Genomic DNA, 16,987 nt, shown 5'->3' on the forward strand with positions numbered 1-16,987 from the left:
TGTAACAGACATAAAATTAGGAAAATAACACATCAGATATTTTCTCCTGGTTACTAAATTAACCAAAAAATTTGCAAATAAACATTTTTGTAAAAAACATGACTTAACACCACGTAATTGTCAGAAAAGAATACACAAACAATTTCTCAAACTCGACGGTAAACAAAATGACATTGTATGCGCAGAATAATTTATTTTTGTTCAATTTGCGCAACCGGAAGTAGGAAATAACTTGATAAATTGTGACAAATCTAGTCAAGTGAACAATTAATTAAACTATTGATAGAAAAAAAAAATTAATAGATAAAAACGTAATATAATCTATCATATCTTTTCTATACATAATTCTAATACAATACAAATATAATAATTATAAATTATTAATTTAATTATTATTTATTATTTAATAATAGTTTAAACTATTGCCAACATTGCAAACACATAATCCCAATAGAAAACTTGTCCACCAATCAGAAACGTCGCGTTTTACATTTCAGCCAATCAGAGCGCAGGTCGCCCGCTGTTCTTGTGTCGCCTCTTCACAAAATGGCGGATGGTCGTGCTGGTCGTATGACGCTCACACGTTTTCATGGTCAAATGGTAATTATATTCATTATATTTAACAAAATATTGCATATTATTGATCATTTATGTCCTGGTTAATGATATTTCATGAAAAAATTGTAAAAAAATCGATAAATATTTGTCGATGTCAATGGCCGAAAATTTGCCGTGGCGTCCTTTTTCCTTGCTGCCGTTCTGCAGCAAATGAACAAAATCAGTCTAATCCCAGTAAAATATTGTTTAGTTTTGCAATATTGAGGAATATTAGTAAAGATTTAATACATTTTTGGTTAAAAAAAATTGATTTTTGCTCGTAAAGTGGAAAATGGCCGACAAACGCCAAGGTCATTGACCACAATGGTTTGCGCGACATCTTTGGGTTTTTTTCATGAAAATGGACAAAATAGGAATAAGGCGGGTAAAATCTGTTAAATATTTCGTAGTTTTGCATTTTTGAGAAGAATAGGCAGTATTGAGACGAATTATTGATTTTTTTTCGATTGATAAATGCAAGTGTGTGTTAGAAAAGGACGGAGATATCTCCGTCTCTCTCGAACACATTGCCGTTGGTGTTTTTACGTTGATTAAAAATATATTATCCATCGGCCTAATAATATTGTTTAAGTGATAAATAAAATAAATACAGGTTATTTTTTGCAATAATGTTTATTAATTGGATTTAACAATTGATAATAATGCAAATTGCGAAACGTAAAATATGTCATTTGACAACGTTTGTTAGGTTATGTTTTTGCAATGACATTTTCCGGAGTTTTAGCACAATTTTCGCTGTGCGAATTGTTTTAATAATATAAAATCGAGCAGGAAATACCTAAATATATGTAATATTAATTCGAAAATATTGAGTTTTTTATGTATTCTCTAAAAATATTTCAAGTAATTGTTGAGTTTAGCCAGTTTAACAATATTTTACTGTTTTTGTTATTAAACTTGGAAATATTTGAGAGTTCGATTCAAATGGTATTGAAAACAGCATAAATATTTAAAAATCGTTAATTTCTTTGTTATATAATTATTATTTACAATTTATTAAATAAATAATGTGATTAAAAAAATTGTTTGATTAATTATTAAAAATTTATTTTTTACTTGAAATAATTTAATTTATTTGGAAAAATTAAAATAAAAAAGTTTTTAAAAATTTTTGGCTACTATTTTGGTTAATAATTAATTTTTATTTTGCAGCTGTCTCTTAATGACCACAGCCAACAACCAAATGGCACAATGGCGTAGTTTTCCAACAAAAGGAAAAACACCTCTTAATAGCCAAAGTCAACGACCAAATAACACAATGACAGTTCTGCAACACAAAAAAAAGATGAACTGGAAATAGCGAATTAGTTAAATCAAAGTAAGTATAATTAAAATTATATTGTTACGAAAATTTCTTTATTCTACTTTTCGTTTAATTTTTTACTATTTTTTATCGTTCTTAATTTCAATTCTTTTTTTTTCGTCTGTTTCAGTGCTACTTGTGAAAGTAAATAGCAAAGACCGTCAATGTCTGCAGATATATAAACAAAAATTTTTTTCTAAAGTTTCGAGTCAGTGCGGGTTTTTTGTACTTTTAAACTTAGAGTCAGTGAATTAAGAACTTCTTCAGAGGATCTCCAAACTAAGTAAAAGTAAATATTTTTCTAAGGTAAACTTCATTATTTTGAATATTTTCCGTAAAAAGAAAGGTAAATTTATGACAAGTTTTCCCAATTAACTATTAAAAATGAGCCGATAAAATTATTTTCGGTACTTAAATAATTTATTCATGAAACTAAATTTGTTTTAAACTTTTTCTACTTACTACACAAAATTTTCAAAACAAAAAAGTCAAGAACAAGAAATGTCATTTTTTGGTAATTCAATAAATATAAAACAATTCAATAAATATTAAAAAATAATTTAATATAGATTAAATAATTTAATGAAAATTTATTAAATTACTAAAGAAAGACATTATTTTTACTTGACAATGGCAATACTCCATTTAAACGATTTAAACCATTTATGGATAAAAAGAAAATAAATTGAGAGAGAGAGAGAGAGAGAGAGAGAGAGAGAGAGAGAGAATCGTATACGATACAATTTTGTTTCGAAAATTCCAAGGAATTTCGTTTATCTTTTTTTTTTATTTGGTATTGGTTCGATTAGGAGTGTAGATATATATAGGCGACCCAAATAAACGAATAAAAGTTATCGCACTTTTCGCTACCGATACATCCATTCTTGGGGTCTCCCACAAATTTCGTGTTGCAAAACGTCCAGGCAGGTGCACCTCTTTAGAATTATTCGAATGTGACAAATATGCCAAACATCTTTGCCCAACCGCAGAAAAGAACAAACGCCATTGGCATGTTAAAGTTTTGCATGCATTAAGTCCAATTTTTTTTTGGTTTTTATTTTTTGTTTTATATTCCCTTTTTTGAAAAAGAAGTTGCCTTTGTCTCGAGTCCCTAGAATTTTCGAGGTGAATCACTTCTTTCTTTCTTTCTTTCATTCGCCATCAAAACACTTCCGTAAAAAGTTCTGTTTCAAAGAATGTCCTTTAAGTATCGTTTGGAGAATTAATTTAAATTCTAGAAAAAAATTATTTTCATAAATTATAATTTATAATAACGATTTATAAATTTATAAATTTCAAGATTTGTAATTATAATTTATAAATTTAAAACTTTATAATTTAAAAAATTAATAATTTAAATTCTATAAAAAATCTATATATTTTAATAATCGTTGTATTCCGGTAATTTGTTCGCAGTTTGAAGTTAGTTTGCTTTTTTGTTTCCTAACTTTTTAAATAATTTTTCTATTCAAATATTTTCAATTTTAAAATTATAATGTCTTGAAAATCATTAAATTCTTGCTAATAATTTTGTCAAAAAATTTGAGAATAATTGAATTCCTTGAAAGAATATTATTAAAATATTATTAAAAATTAATAAAAAAAATTTAATTCTTTCATAAAATTTTATTAAAATTGTATTAAAAAAAATATTAAAAATAATTCAATTGTTTCGAATGATTTATTAAAATTTTAGAAAATAATTGAATTCTATTGAAAAATTTTGTTACAAATTTTTATTGAAAATAATTGAATTTTTGCAAACATTTTACTATTTCTTCCAAAAATAATTGAATTATTTCAAAGGATTTTGAAAATATAAACAATAATAATTAATTAAAGAACTTGATAAGTGCATTTTTAAAATTTTTATTAAAAAATTATTCAAAAATTTATATTTTAAAATAAAAAGTTTTGTAATTTGCATAATAATAAATTGAATATCACGTTCACGTGATCCCGTTGCTATAGTCACAATTTATAAATTAAAAAAAAATTTTAATTATAATTTACACTGAGAAAAAAGAAAATGTGACTCAGAGCCAACTAAAATTTTTATTTGTTTCAAATAAATTTTATTTGGTTCAAAATTAAGTTTTTGCCAAATAACATTTCTATTTAAAACAAATAAAAAAATTGAGTAGGGACAAATATGCTTTAATATGACTCAAATAAATTATTATTAAATCATTAAATTTTATTATTTGGTTTAAATAAAATTTTTCTCTGGGTGTATACATTAAAAATTATAATTTATAATTAAGGAAATAATTATCTAATTATTATGTAAATTTGTTATTGTAAAAAGACTATGCATTACACTGAAAAAAAATTTATTTGATTCAAATAACCGATTATTTGTCGATTGTCAAATACATATTTACTTGAATCAAGTAATTTTTATTTCAATCAATTAAATGATATTTTCTTCTAATAAAGAATTTATTAGTTCAAATACAATTTATTTTATTCAAGTAAATATTATTTTATTTAAGTAATAATTATTTGATTCAAGTAAAAATTATTTGATTCAAGATGAACAAAAAGTTTTGAACGTTCAAATGAACGAAATATTTTTTGTTAAAAATATTTTCATAGATTATTGATTACAATTTAAATTAAAAACTCAAATTTTGCATTTAAAAACATTATAATTAATTTGCTTAATAGTGACGCAAAATTATAGTAATAAAAATTTAATTTGAAGAAGAAATAAATAAATTTCGTTCATTTGAACGTTCAAAACTTTAACCTCCTGATTCAAGTAAAAATTATTTGATTCAAGTAGAAATTATTTGATATAAGTAAATATTTATTTGATACTAGACAATTAATCGGTTATATTAATTAAATAAATGTTGTCAGTGCAATATATTATTAAATGTTTTTTTTCATCATTTTTAGTTCCTATAAAATTTTTACAAGTGATAATTATTCTTTAAATATTTGAGAATGGATTATTGTGTGAGATTTCAGTGGTGTGGAGGCGTTGCCTGTACACGAAATTGAAAAATCATTTAATTCATACATTATATCAGAAATTTTCGATAAATGACGATTTTAAAGAGAACATATTACCTGAAAATTGTATAAAAATTTAAACTTGAGTGCACTTGAATTTCGAGAGAGTTGGAAGGCGTTTCCCTTTTCTCACTTTGACTTCATTATAACCATTTGACTTGGGACGATACATTATATTGCCTTCAATTTTTCTTCACAAGGTTTTGGCATTTTCTATAGGGGTTCTCAAATTCTCTACATGTACTTTTCCTCTTTTTTTATAAATAATTTTTGTTAAAAAAATTCAGTTTTTAAATTCCGAATAAAAAAAGAAAAATATATTTTTGAAATATTAAAGTATGGAATTTCTATTTTTGACATTTAGAAATACACTTAAAATTCAGATTTAAAATTATTAATTTTGTCCCTTTGGTAAATTAAGTATATTTTTCACTTGGATCCGTTGATTTCAATTTTCAACTGGTTTAAATAAAAACAATAAACTACATTGCTTTTCATTTACTCTTAAAATAAATACATTTTTCTTTTAAAACTTTTATTTTAAACTAAGACTAAAATATTAAATTTATTTATAAATTATAAAGTTTAGATCAATTTTGGAACATTTTTGTTTGGAATTTAAAATTCTTTGATAAATTTAAAAATTAAATTTGGAGTACCAATTTTTCTTCTACTATTTGCAAAAAAAATTTGTAATTAGAATTTCGAGAGAACCACTGCATTTGTGGAGAAAAAAAAATGAATGAAAATCATTTTGGAAAGGATGAGCCTCCGTTTTTCGGGTCCATTGATGCTTGATGTTCATTTTTTGAGATGGAACATCTGCCAGCAGCCACTTTGTTGTACAATTTTGTTGCGAGTCGGCTAACACCTTAGACTCGATGGTAGTTGTAAAATACAATGCGTGTAGTTCAGTGAGAATTGACTGAGATGGCCATTATTATTGGCTAAGTAATTGTCCCCTTCGATATTTAGAAATTGGCCTCAGCTATTTTGCGGCTACCTTTTTTTTCTTCTTATGTGTCTCTATATATATTATATGAGTACGAAAGTCATTGGGTGTGTTTTTATTGCTGTCCATTGAATTCATCTTTTCAATGTCGAGCACCGGATGCAAGGTACTTTTTTCAAGAATATCTTGAGTTTGGTTTTTATAAATCTTCAGCTTTTTTTTAATACAAACAGAATATTATGTATAAAAATTGTTTCATTTTGAGTTTGAGGGGATTTGAGTGGTTTTTTTTTCATTGAAGTGTTTGTTTATTTTCTCAAAAATTAAAAATCATCTTTGTTTCCCTTTTTTCTTGTCTTGTCAGTATTTAAAGCAAATATGAATTGAACCATTTAATTGACTAAAATAAAAATTATTTGATTCTACTAAATATTTAATTGATAAATAGTTAAGTAATCGGTTATTTAAATTAAATACATTTTCTTCAGTGTAGGAAATAGCAAACAATACTTATTTATTAGTAAACAAATAACTACGAAAATAGTTGAATTTCACTTATTGAATTAGTTACAAAATATTTTAGTTATATTGACTTAATATCAAAGCAAATTAAATTAAAACTTCATGTTTATTAAAAACACTGAAAAAAATTTATTTAAGTGAACAATTACTTTTCTGATATTAAATAAATATTTTTACTTGAATCATAATTTTTATTTAAATTAAATAAAATTTAAACGAATAATTTTAGTATTTGAAGCATTTACTATTTAATTGATATAAATAAAACTTATTTGTCACAAATAAATATTTGCAGTAAATACCATTTAATTGACTTAAGTAAAAATTATTTGATTCAAGTAAATATTTAATTGATAATAGTCAAGTAATCGGTAATTTGAATAAAATAAATTTCTTTTTAATGTGTGGGAAATACAGGAACGTTAATAATTTTTGAATAAAGTATTTGAATCTCTTTGAAATCTATTCACAATTCAATTCAGTTATAATCATTCGTAAAATATACCAATATTAATCTAATCCATCATAACTAAAATTGACAAAATGCGTGAAAATGAAATTGGAAGAATATTTTCCAGAAAAATTGGTTAAAAATTTAGCGACATCTGGCCTTGTCTAATTTTTTTTTCAAAATCCTGTCTTTGCGCATTTCTTTCATTCAGCAAAAAATATGATTTTCATGCTGTCTCTCTATAGTAAAAAAAAAGAAAATTCCGTAGTCTCTTGCAGTAGCCACTAGAGATTCATTCAAGCTTTTTTTTTCTCTTCTTTGACCAGGGCCATCGATTCTGAGTAAAGAAACGCCAGGTCTCAATGAGTTTTAGTTGTGTTGAGGAGAGCACCACGGGTACTGTCAATTCATTCACTATTTCTTAAAGATTTGACTCGCTTTAGAACCCTCTTGGTCAAGTGACCCCAAAAGAGTCGCACACTTGAAGTATATTCCTCTTCGGAAATACATTCTCCAATTTCTTTATATTCAAATATAATGAAAAAAGGTGAGAATTCTTTTTTCATGTGAATTTCATTTTTCCAATTCTTGAGAAAGTTTTTCTGTCTGTTCGAGTACCAGTATATTGGATTATGTTTAGGAGAGAGAAAGACGAAAAATTGAAAGTTTGACGTAATTTGTTTAACAAAATTTGTTATTTAAATTTAGAGTTCCTTCAAATTGTCTGAGTGTCGAAATTTTTTTTTTTTTTGATAATAAGACTGGAAAACTAATTATTATTTATTTCTGAAATGTAAAATAACATTTCCTTGAGAAAATAAAATAGCCTCGATGCTTAAAATCTTCCAAATTGTAAATTAAATTCAATAAGGGCATTGTTTTAATTAAAAGAGATTATTTCCAAAAAAGGTTTGACAATGGAAAATTATTTATTCTTATTTGAATTGTAAAATATTTTTTCCTTAAGAAAAGAAAATGGTCTTAATGTTAAATTTCATCAAATTTTTAATGTCATTCCATAACGTAATTTTTATTTAATAAAAAGGATTAATTTTCAAAAAGGTCTACCGTGACCACTATTAGCACAAAAAATCGAACTTATTAAAATTCAACATTTTCCCTTATTTTTTATGGCATTTAGCTTCATTATTTTTGTGCTCTTGAAAAATATTTTACTTACTATCGGCTCAAAAAGTATAGGCCCCTGTGTTTGAAAGCTCATAACTCAGGTAAAAAAATTCACACGTTAATCGGACAACTTGGATTTAGAAGAAACACTATTTCTACGTTAGTATACGGAAATGCAAGAAATAAAAAAATTTTTTGCGTTATTTACGGATTTTCGAAAGTGAAAAATACATGTTTTTTTGAAGCATTTTGACAAGGGCCTACTTTGAAAGCTTGTAGCTTATTTAATAAGTATCGCATTGTTATGCTGAATTTTTTCTATGAAGTTTAAACCCTACTAAAACAATATATACAAAAATTTTTGAATTATTGCATTAACTTTTTGTTATTATTTGAAACAAAGATAAAAAGTCATCGCCTTTGCAAATAATAATACAGATTTGAGACAAACTGTAAATTACGTACAATATGGTATTGAAAATAATGCAATAAAAATAAATTGTTTAAAAAAATTTTTTAATGAATTATTTAGAAAAAAGTTTTCAGTTTTTTGCTTTATTACCCCCATTAAAGCAAGGTGCAGGCAGTCTTGCCGATACCTTTAGTGAAGATCACTCGACAAAGGTTTTAAAGTTGTAAATAACTCGCTATAATAGAAAAATCTTTAAAAAAAAAGGTACAGTAGTGGACCGCTTGGGACCGCTGCCATTGAATGTCCTGTTGCTGACAAAAGGGTTCATGACTGCCTGCACCTTGCTTTAATGGGGTAATAAAGCAAAAAACTGAAAACTTTTTTCTAAATAATTCATTAAAAAATTTTTTTAAACAATTTATTTTTATTGCATTATTTTCAATACCATATTGTACGTAATTTACAGTTTGTCTCAAATCTGTATTATTATTTGCAAAGGCGATGACTTTTTATCTTTGTTTCAAATAATAACAAAAAGTTAATGCAATAATTCAAAAATTTTTGTATATATTGTTTTAGTAGGGTTTAAACTTCATAGAAAAAATTCAGCATAACAATGCGATACTTATTGAATAAGCTACAAGCTTTCAAAGTAGGCCCTTGTCAAAATGCTTCAAAAAAACATGTATTTTTCACTTTCGAAAATCCGTAAATAACGCAAAAAATTTTTTTATTTCTTGCATTTCCGTATACTAACGTAGAAATAGTGTTTCTTCTAAATCCAAGTTGTCCGATTAACGTGTGAATTTTTTTACCTGAGTTATGAGCTTTCAAACACAGGGGCCTATACTTTTTGAGCCGATAGTAGTTAATAGTCTCGACTCTTTGGTAAAAAATCTAAAATTATCGAAAATTATCAAAAATCCGAATTTCTTGAATTTCAACATTTTTCCTTCTTTTTTATGGCATTTAGCTTCATTATTTTTGTGCTCTTGAAAAATACTTTACTTAGTTAATAGTTTCGACTCTTTGGTAAAAAATAAAAAATTATCGAAAATTATCAAAAATTCAAAAATCCGAATTTCTCAAAATTCAACATTTTTCCTTCTTTTTTATGGCATTTAGCTTTATTATTTTTGTGCTCTTGAAAAATACTTTACTTAGTTAATAGTTTCGACTTTTTGGTAAAAAATAAAAACTTATCGAAAATTATCAAAAATTCAAAAATCCGAATTTCTCAAAATTCAACATTTTTCTTTCTTTTTTATGGCATTTAGCTTCATTATTTTTGTGCTCTTGAAAAATACTTTACTTAGTTAATAGTTTCGACTCTTTGGTAAAAAATAAAAAAATATCGAAAATTATCAAAAATTCAAAAATCCTAATTTCTCAAAATTCAACATTTTTCTTTCTTTTTTATGGCATTTAGCTTCATTATTTTTGTGCTCTTGAAAAATACTTTACTTAGTTAATAATTTCGACTCTTTGGTAAAAAATAAAAAAATATCGAAAATTATCAAAAATTCAAAAATCCTAATTTCTCAAAATTCAACATTTTTCCTTCTTTTTTATGGCATTTAGCTTTATTATTTTTGTGCTCTTGAAAAATACTTTACTTAGTTAATAGTTTCGACTTTTTGGTAAAAAATAAAAACTTATCGAAAATTATCAAAAATTCAAAAATCCGAATTTCTCAAAATTCAACATTTTTCTTTCTTTTTTATGGCATTTAGCTTCATTATTTTTGTGCTCTTGAAAAATACTTTACTTAGTTAATAGTTTCGACTCTTTGGTAAAAAATAAAAAAATATCGAAAATTATCAAAAATTCAAAAATCCTAATTTCTCAAAATTCAACATTTTTCCTTCTTTTTTATGGCATTTAGCTTTATTATTTTTGTGCTCTTGAAAAATACTTTACTTAGTTAATAGTTTCGACTTTTTGGTAAAAAATAAAAACTTATCGAAAATTATCAAAAATTCAAAAATCCGAATTTCTCAAAATTCAACATTTTTCTTTCTTTTTTATGGCATTTAGCTTCATTATTTTTGTGCTCTTGAAAAATACTTTACTTAGTTAATAGTTTCGACTCTTTGGTAAAAAATAAAAAAATATCGAAAATTATCAAAAATTCAAAAATCCTAATTTCTCAAAATTCAACATTTTTCCTTCTTTTTTATGGCATTTAGCTTTATTATTTTTGTGCTCTTGAAAAATACTTTACTTAGTTAATAGTTTCGACTTTTTGGTAAAAAATAAAAACTTATCGAAAATTATCAAAAATTCAAAAATCCGAATTTCTCAAAATTCAACATTTTTCTTTCTTTTTTATGGCATTTAGCTTCATTATTTTTGTGCTCTTGAAAAATACTTTACTTAGTTAATAATTTCGACTCTTTGGTAAAAAATAAAAAAATATCGAAAATTATCAAAAATTCAAAAATCCTAATTTCTCAAAATTCAACATTTTTCCTTCTTTTTTATGGCATTTAGCTTTATTATTTTTGTGCTCTTGAAAAATACTTTACTTAGTTAATAGTTTCGACTCTTTGGTAAAAAATTGAAAATTATCGAAAATTATCAAAAATTCAAAAATCCGAATTTCTCAAAATTCAACATTTTTTTTTCTTTTTTATGGTATTTAGCTTCATTATTTTTGTGCTCTTAAAAAATACTTTACTTAGTTAATAATTTCGACTCTTTGGTAAAAAATAAAAAATTATCGAAAATTATCAAAAATCCGAATTTCTTGAATTTCAACATTTTTCCTTCTTTTTTATGGCATTTAGCTTCATTATTTTTGTGCTCTTGAAAAATATTTAACTTAGTTAATAATTTCGACTCTTTGGAAAAAATAAAAAATTATCGAAAATTATCAAAAATTCAAAAATCCGAATTTCTTAAAATTCAACATTTTCCCTTCTTTTTTATAACATTTAACTTAATTATTTTTGGGCTCTTCAAAAACACTTTACTTATTAATTAGTCTGGACCCTTTGGTAAAAAATCAAAAGATTTCAAAAATAATAAATAAGGTCTTATTTTCGAGTATGTATTGTACTCAAAGACTGTTTAATGTTATTTAATAGAATATATTTTTACTTTTGAAAAAATAGTATTGAAAAATAGTTTGATTACGAAAGTTTAAAAATGACGAATTTTTTCATTTTTATTTTGTTAAATAGTTTTTGTTAGATTTTTTTATTTATTATTGGAAAAGTGTTGTTTTCTTGTTTTATTCGTTAACTTACCAACATTGTAAACTTTAAGGAGTTGAATAATATATAGTTTTCGACTTTAAATTTAGTGACATAATTTTCGAATTAATTATTAAATTAAATATTCTCTATAATTAAGAATAAAATTGTTTCGAGCTATATAAAATTATTTATTGCGTTTTATAATTCGGTCTCGTAAAATTTAACTAATGTTTTAGCAACATATACCTACATTGAAAAATTTTTTTGTTTCTGAGAAATTTCCCCCCTTGTGAGTGCAGCAATAAAACATTAGTTTGTGTTTTATATTTTGTGAATGAGATGAGAAACGATAAAATGGCTTTTTATGTTTTTTGAGCCCACGTTGAATGATCACACGTGGGTGCTTGTGTGGCACTTTGCTGATTTTATGTTACTTTTAAGAATGACTTTCTTTTTTATTTTAGGCCCTTTTTTTCTTTCCCTCTTTTTCCTTTAGGTAACGTTTTTATTTTGTTTCTTCTCTCCTTTTTTTGTTTTTTATATCATCGTTATTTTTCGACACTGCTATAGGGATCGATGCGTGGGCATCAACGTACACTTTTTCAGTCCCCAAACAAAATTTTCAATCGGTCCTTCATAGCAAATAACATGATGTCGTTTTCTTTGTATGAAACTTGCCTTTTGTGCCCTTCTCAAAGGGTTACTTCTATACGATCGACAGTCATCGAGACAATCTTTTATATTCTTTAGTAAATAAAAAAAAGCGTTACACAATTTGTATTGAATTGACAGGATTTTATTTTGAAATTTATAAAAACGTTGGAAAAAATTTATTTATTAAATTAAGTATGTTTTTAGTACAAAGAATAACTACTTGGTATAAATAATTGCATATAATTACTATTTGTATAATTACTTTGTATAAATAATTGCATAATTATTTAGTATAAATAATTGTAGTATAATTATTTATTTAGTATCTAGTATAAATAATTGAAAGTCGAGACTTGATGTTATTAGACACGAGGGAAAATTTATAAAGTATCTGATTTCAATGATCGAAGAAAATTAATTGCAACTTAAATCGTGTATTTATTTCGCGAGATGTTGGCTTATAATTTCAAGTTCTTATAACATACGCGAGAGTTTGGTCCATAATTGTATAAGCAATTTTATTGCAATTTATGATACAATTACTTCACACTATTGAAATGCGTAATCTTAATGGCGGATTAAATTCATGGAAAATTTTATTATTCGTATTCTCTGATAAAGGATATATAAAGTTTGCAAATAAGCATCAAACACTTTTCACAATACTTATCTATCAATGTCTACTTATTATTAATATGATATTTATGTTTAAAAGGTCGAGTTGAACCAACTATAATTCATATAAATTTGTTACATCGATTTTTCATTTTCTTACCTTCACGTATATTTAGAAAATATATATAAATGCACGCACACTGTGGATTATAATGATAATTTATTAACTTTAATTTATGTCTCAAATGTTAATGTGCGTAAGTTTTTTTTAAATATTGGAAAAAATAGATAATTAGCTTCAATTTTGAAGATACGAAATTGTAGAGAGAAATTGATTGAATCTTGATAATTTAGTGATGTATAAATAAATTTTTTAAATTTGAATTTTCGAAATGTTACGAGGTTGAAGTTCACAGTCTATGATCCAACGATTGGAAAAAAAAATATTTTTTACGCAGAAAAAAATAAAAAATATTTTTTGTTTACCAATTTTTATTTCAGGAATTGTAGAATCTCTAAATTAAAATTAGTAAAAGTGTTGACTAATTTGAATTAGCGACTGATTTTTTGCTTTTGAATTGGTAAGTTTGACTAATAAACAGTAATTTTCTACTAATTCAGTGGAAATATTTACTAAATCAACTGCAAAAAGTCACTACTTTTATTTTTAAAATTCATAAGTTGACATGCGTTTAAAGTTTTGAATCGAATTTTTGCTTCAAAATTTTATCTTCTTTATGTGGAACACCTCTTAAATTTTTTTTGGGGGATCAGGAAAAAAAATTAAAATTTTGTCCGGAAATCAGGGAAAAACAAAATCAAATTTTTGAGGCAACCCTGCGGTTGTTAACTTTTTTCCAACGTAAAATGATGAGAACATATAATTTTCAATTTGTTCAAAGAAGGTTAAAATTTTGTCAGTTCTAAATTATTTCACAAGAATAATTATATAGTTTATCGATAATAACACTTCAAATTACAAAATACTTGATTGATTTTGTAATTAGCTATAGAAATAAAATAAACCCAAAGTTTGAAAAAATGATTTGAAAGACTATTAAGTATACTATAAAAAGAATATTTTAAATTGAATTTCATAATAACGAAATAAAAAAGAAAAGAATTAATCTCTCCACATGGTACACAGAGGTACAATTTCTGCGTGTCAAGTATACATACAAAAAATTTGCATGAATCACGTGAAACGTTTTTCTTGTCAAAAAAATATATTGTAAGACAATGTTGAAAGCGCGCTTCAGCCCTAAAGCCATATGGACCCGGTAAATTTTTGCCCTATAAAAACAGCAAACTTTTGACGTGATGCTCCTGCGATTACCAGCAATTTACCTTATAATACGTGGCGTGGCTCTTTTCTCTTCTCTTCTCTCAATACTTGACAATGAGAAGGGTAAGAGGGATAGAGAGGTGGGGGGACAAAGGGGGAGAATTTTACCATAGAGTGCGTTGGGGTTTCTCGCGTGGTTGTATCGCGATTCGCAAAAACGTACCTGGGGCGATCCATCGATCGTCAGGTAATTGTCAGCGCTTCAGCGCAACGGTACGTGTGCCTGAGGTTCTCCGCTTAAATACGTTAATATATCTTTGAGGAAGCTGGCTTCAAACTTAAAAAACTGAAATGAGAACACAATTTACAATTAATATTACTTTAACCTCATTCAATTTAAAATAAATATTTTACTTGTCTTTGAATTCTATATTCGCCTCGTGTGCCTGGGGAAAAATTATGTTGCACCTGACGAGTGGAATAAATAAGTCTGGGTTTTTATTTTTTCTATTTTGTATTTTGAACGAAATTGAATAAGAATTTAGCGTTGTTTCTTGAAGTAGAACGAAACTGTCGAATTTAAATTATTGATTTTAATTATCGAATTTAAATTATTCGTTTTAATTATCGAATTTAAATTATTAGTTTTAATTATCGAATTATAAAATACACCCAAGAAAAAATTTATTTGAAACAACCGAATTTTGATTGAATCAGCCAAATAAATGTAGTCCTTTAATGCGAAGCTGTAACCGTTATAAAATCTTTAAAAATTAACTGGGTGCCACTTGTTAGCACCCACTTAAATATTGTTGGCTTAAAACTAACATAAGATTTTGAAAAATTACCTTGGTGCTAGTTTCAGTTTGATTTTTATTGTTTAAAGTCGACATAAAACTTTCAAAAATTAACTATGTGCAATAATTATTAGCACCCACATAATTTTGAAAATTAAATATTTTTTTGTTGGAAATCAACATAAAGTTTTGAAAAATTACCTGGGTGCCAGTTTCAGTTTGATTTTTTGTTTGAAAGTAACATAAGTCTTGGAAAAATTAACTGGATGCAATAGTTATTGGCATCACCCACGTAATTTTTGAAAATTAAATTTTAAAGTTAAATATTTTTTTGTTCAAAACTAAAATAAAGTTTTGAAAAATTACCTGGGTGCTGATAAATGGGTGCCAGTTTTTTCTATTAATTTTTTTGATTCAATTAAAAATTTGCTTCAGGTGAAGCAAAATTGTTTTGTTTCATATTTGTTCCTTCGAAAGGAAAATTTATTAAACTGAACCAAATATTTATGTAAATCAAATAAATATTTATTTGGTTTAAATAAACCTGATTTGAATAACCCTTTCTTTACCTGCTGCACATTTTTTGACACAAAAAAAAAAGAAACATAAATATTTATATAGATATATATATATAATTCTCAGCGAGTTAATCGTTCAGGTGTCCTGCTTTAATGAGAACCGTCGAACTATAAGATATCGCGAAAAAAATATGCAAAATAAGCGTGAATTGTAATCTCGAACGAAACGTCCTATAGTGATACTAATATACACCCAGGCGTCAAGCTGATAATAATTCAGCATCGTTAAATTCAGCCGGCACATTAGTAATCCATAGAACTTTTAAAAGAACCCTACGGCACTATATAGTATCTCTCCTCATTAATTGCAATTAAGTAAATCCCCGCCAAGATCCAACTTCTCTCTCCTCCCTCCCCCAAATGATCCATTATATCGCATTTATGCACTTTTTGCATGCCAGGGAGAGAACCTAAATTTTTTGCGTAATGTATTTTACGCATATGGTCAAGCTACACACGCGAGCCGATATACGAGCCCACGCACCTCAACAATATTTCCTTCCTCAAGTCTTCCAAACAGATAAAAGATTTTATACTCTTATTTTAATTTCTCTTCTTTTTTTTAAATTTGAATATAAATTAACCTCTTAGGTTCTCTTTTTATTTCACTTTTGTTTTGTATACTAGTTTTCTCTATATACATAAATTTGCCATTAATATTCAATAAAATGACACTTTGAGGCGATGAAAAAAATTGTAATAAGTAATTTAAATTTAGGTATTGCAATTTTTTTTAGAGATTTTAATATTGTTTTAATGAAAAGGCATTTTAATTTGAAAAAATTTCTAGTTTGTTGTAAAACAATTTTTATTTGGAACCGAATAAAATTTATGGAGCTGAAACTGACACCCAGTCATTAGCACCTATATATTTAATTTTTTTTATTTAAATATTTTTTTTGTATAAAACCAACATAAAATCTGGAAAAATCACCTGGGTGCTAGTTTTAGTTTCATGAAGTTGAAACTGAAAATAAAAAAAATGAAGTTGAAACTAGCACCCAGTTGATTTTTCAAAATTTTATGTTGGTTTTAGGCTAACAATTTTTTTTAAACCAGCATAAAATTTTTAAAAATCAACTGGGTGCTAATTTCATCTTTACTGTTTTGTTTAAAGCCAATATAAAATTTTGAAAAATTAACTGGGTGCCAGTTTCAGCTTCATATAAAATTTATTTGTATAAAATAAAATTTGATGGAACCAAAATAACATTTATTTGAACCAAATAATTTTTTATGTTTCTGTATAATTAATGCGACCATATAGAACTAATAGAAAAATAGTAAATGTAATTTAAATTAGTAAAAAAAATTGATATACTCAGACATAAAATTTATGAGATGCATTTACATTTAATTGTCACAACCATATCTTTTTTTCATGAGTAAACTTGAGAGTAAAATTTGAATACATTGAAGTTTATTTTTCCCTTTTTGTAATTACACTCAAT

General features: G+C 25.6%; 1 protein-coding gene across 4 annotated transcripts in view; it reads left to right on the top strand.

Moving 5' to 3' along the window:
- Positions 1 to 16,987, top strand: part of LOC122499489 — a 405,956-nt gene that overhangs the window by 3,530 nt on the left and 385,439 nt on the right. Inside the window, exons 2-4 of one of the 4 annotated variants that reach the window (XR_006301337.1) lie at positions 498 to 600; positions 1,771 to 1,936; positions 2,052 to 2,227. The gene's annotated coding sequence lies outside the window, so the exon portion shown is untranslated. Of the gene's footprint in view, positions 1 to 497; positions 601 to 1,770; positions 1,937 to 2,051; positions 2,228 to 5,843; positions 6,061 to 7,292; positions 7,415 to 16,987 lie in introns of those variants that run through there. The other 3 variants (XR_006301338.1, XM_043607872.1, XM_043607873.1) reach the window with 3 other exon arrangements.

This window comes from Leptopilina heterotoma, unplaced genomic scaffold, assembly GCF_015476425.1.
Source record: "Leptopilina heterotoma isolate Lh14 unplaced genomic scaffold, ASM1547642v1 Lhet_168, whole genome shotgun sequence".
NCBI lineage: Eukaryota > Metazoa > Arthropoda > Insecta > Hymenoptera > Figitidae > Leptopilina > Leptopilina heterotoma.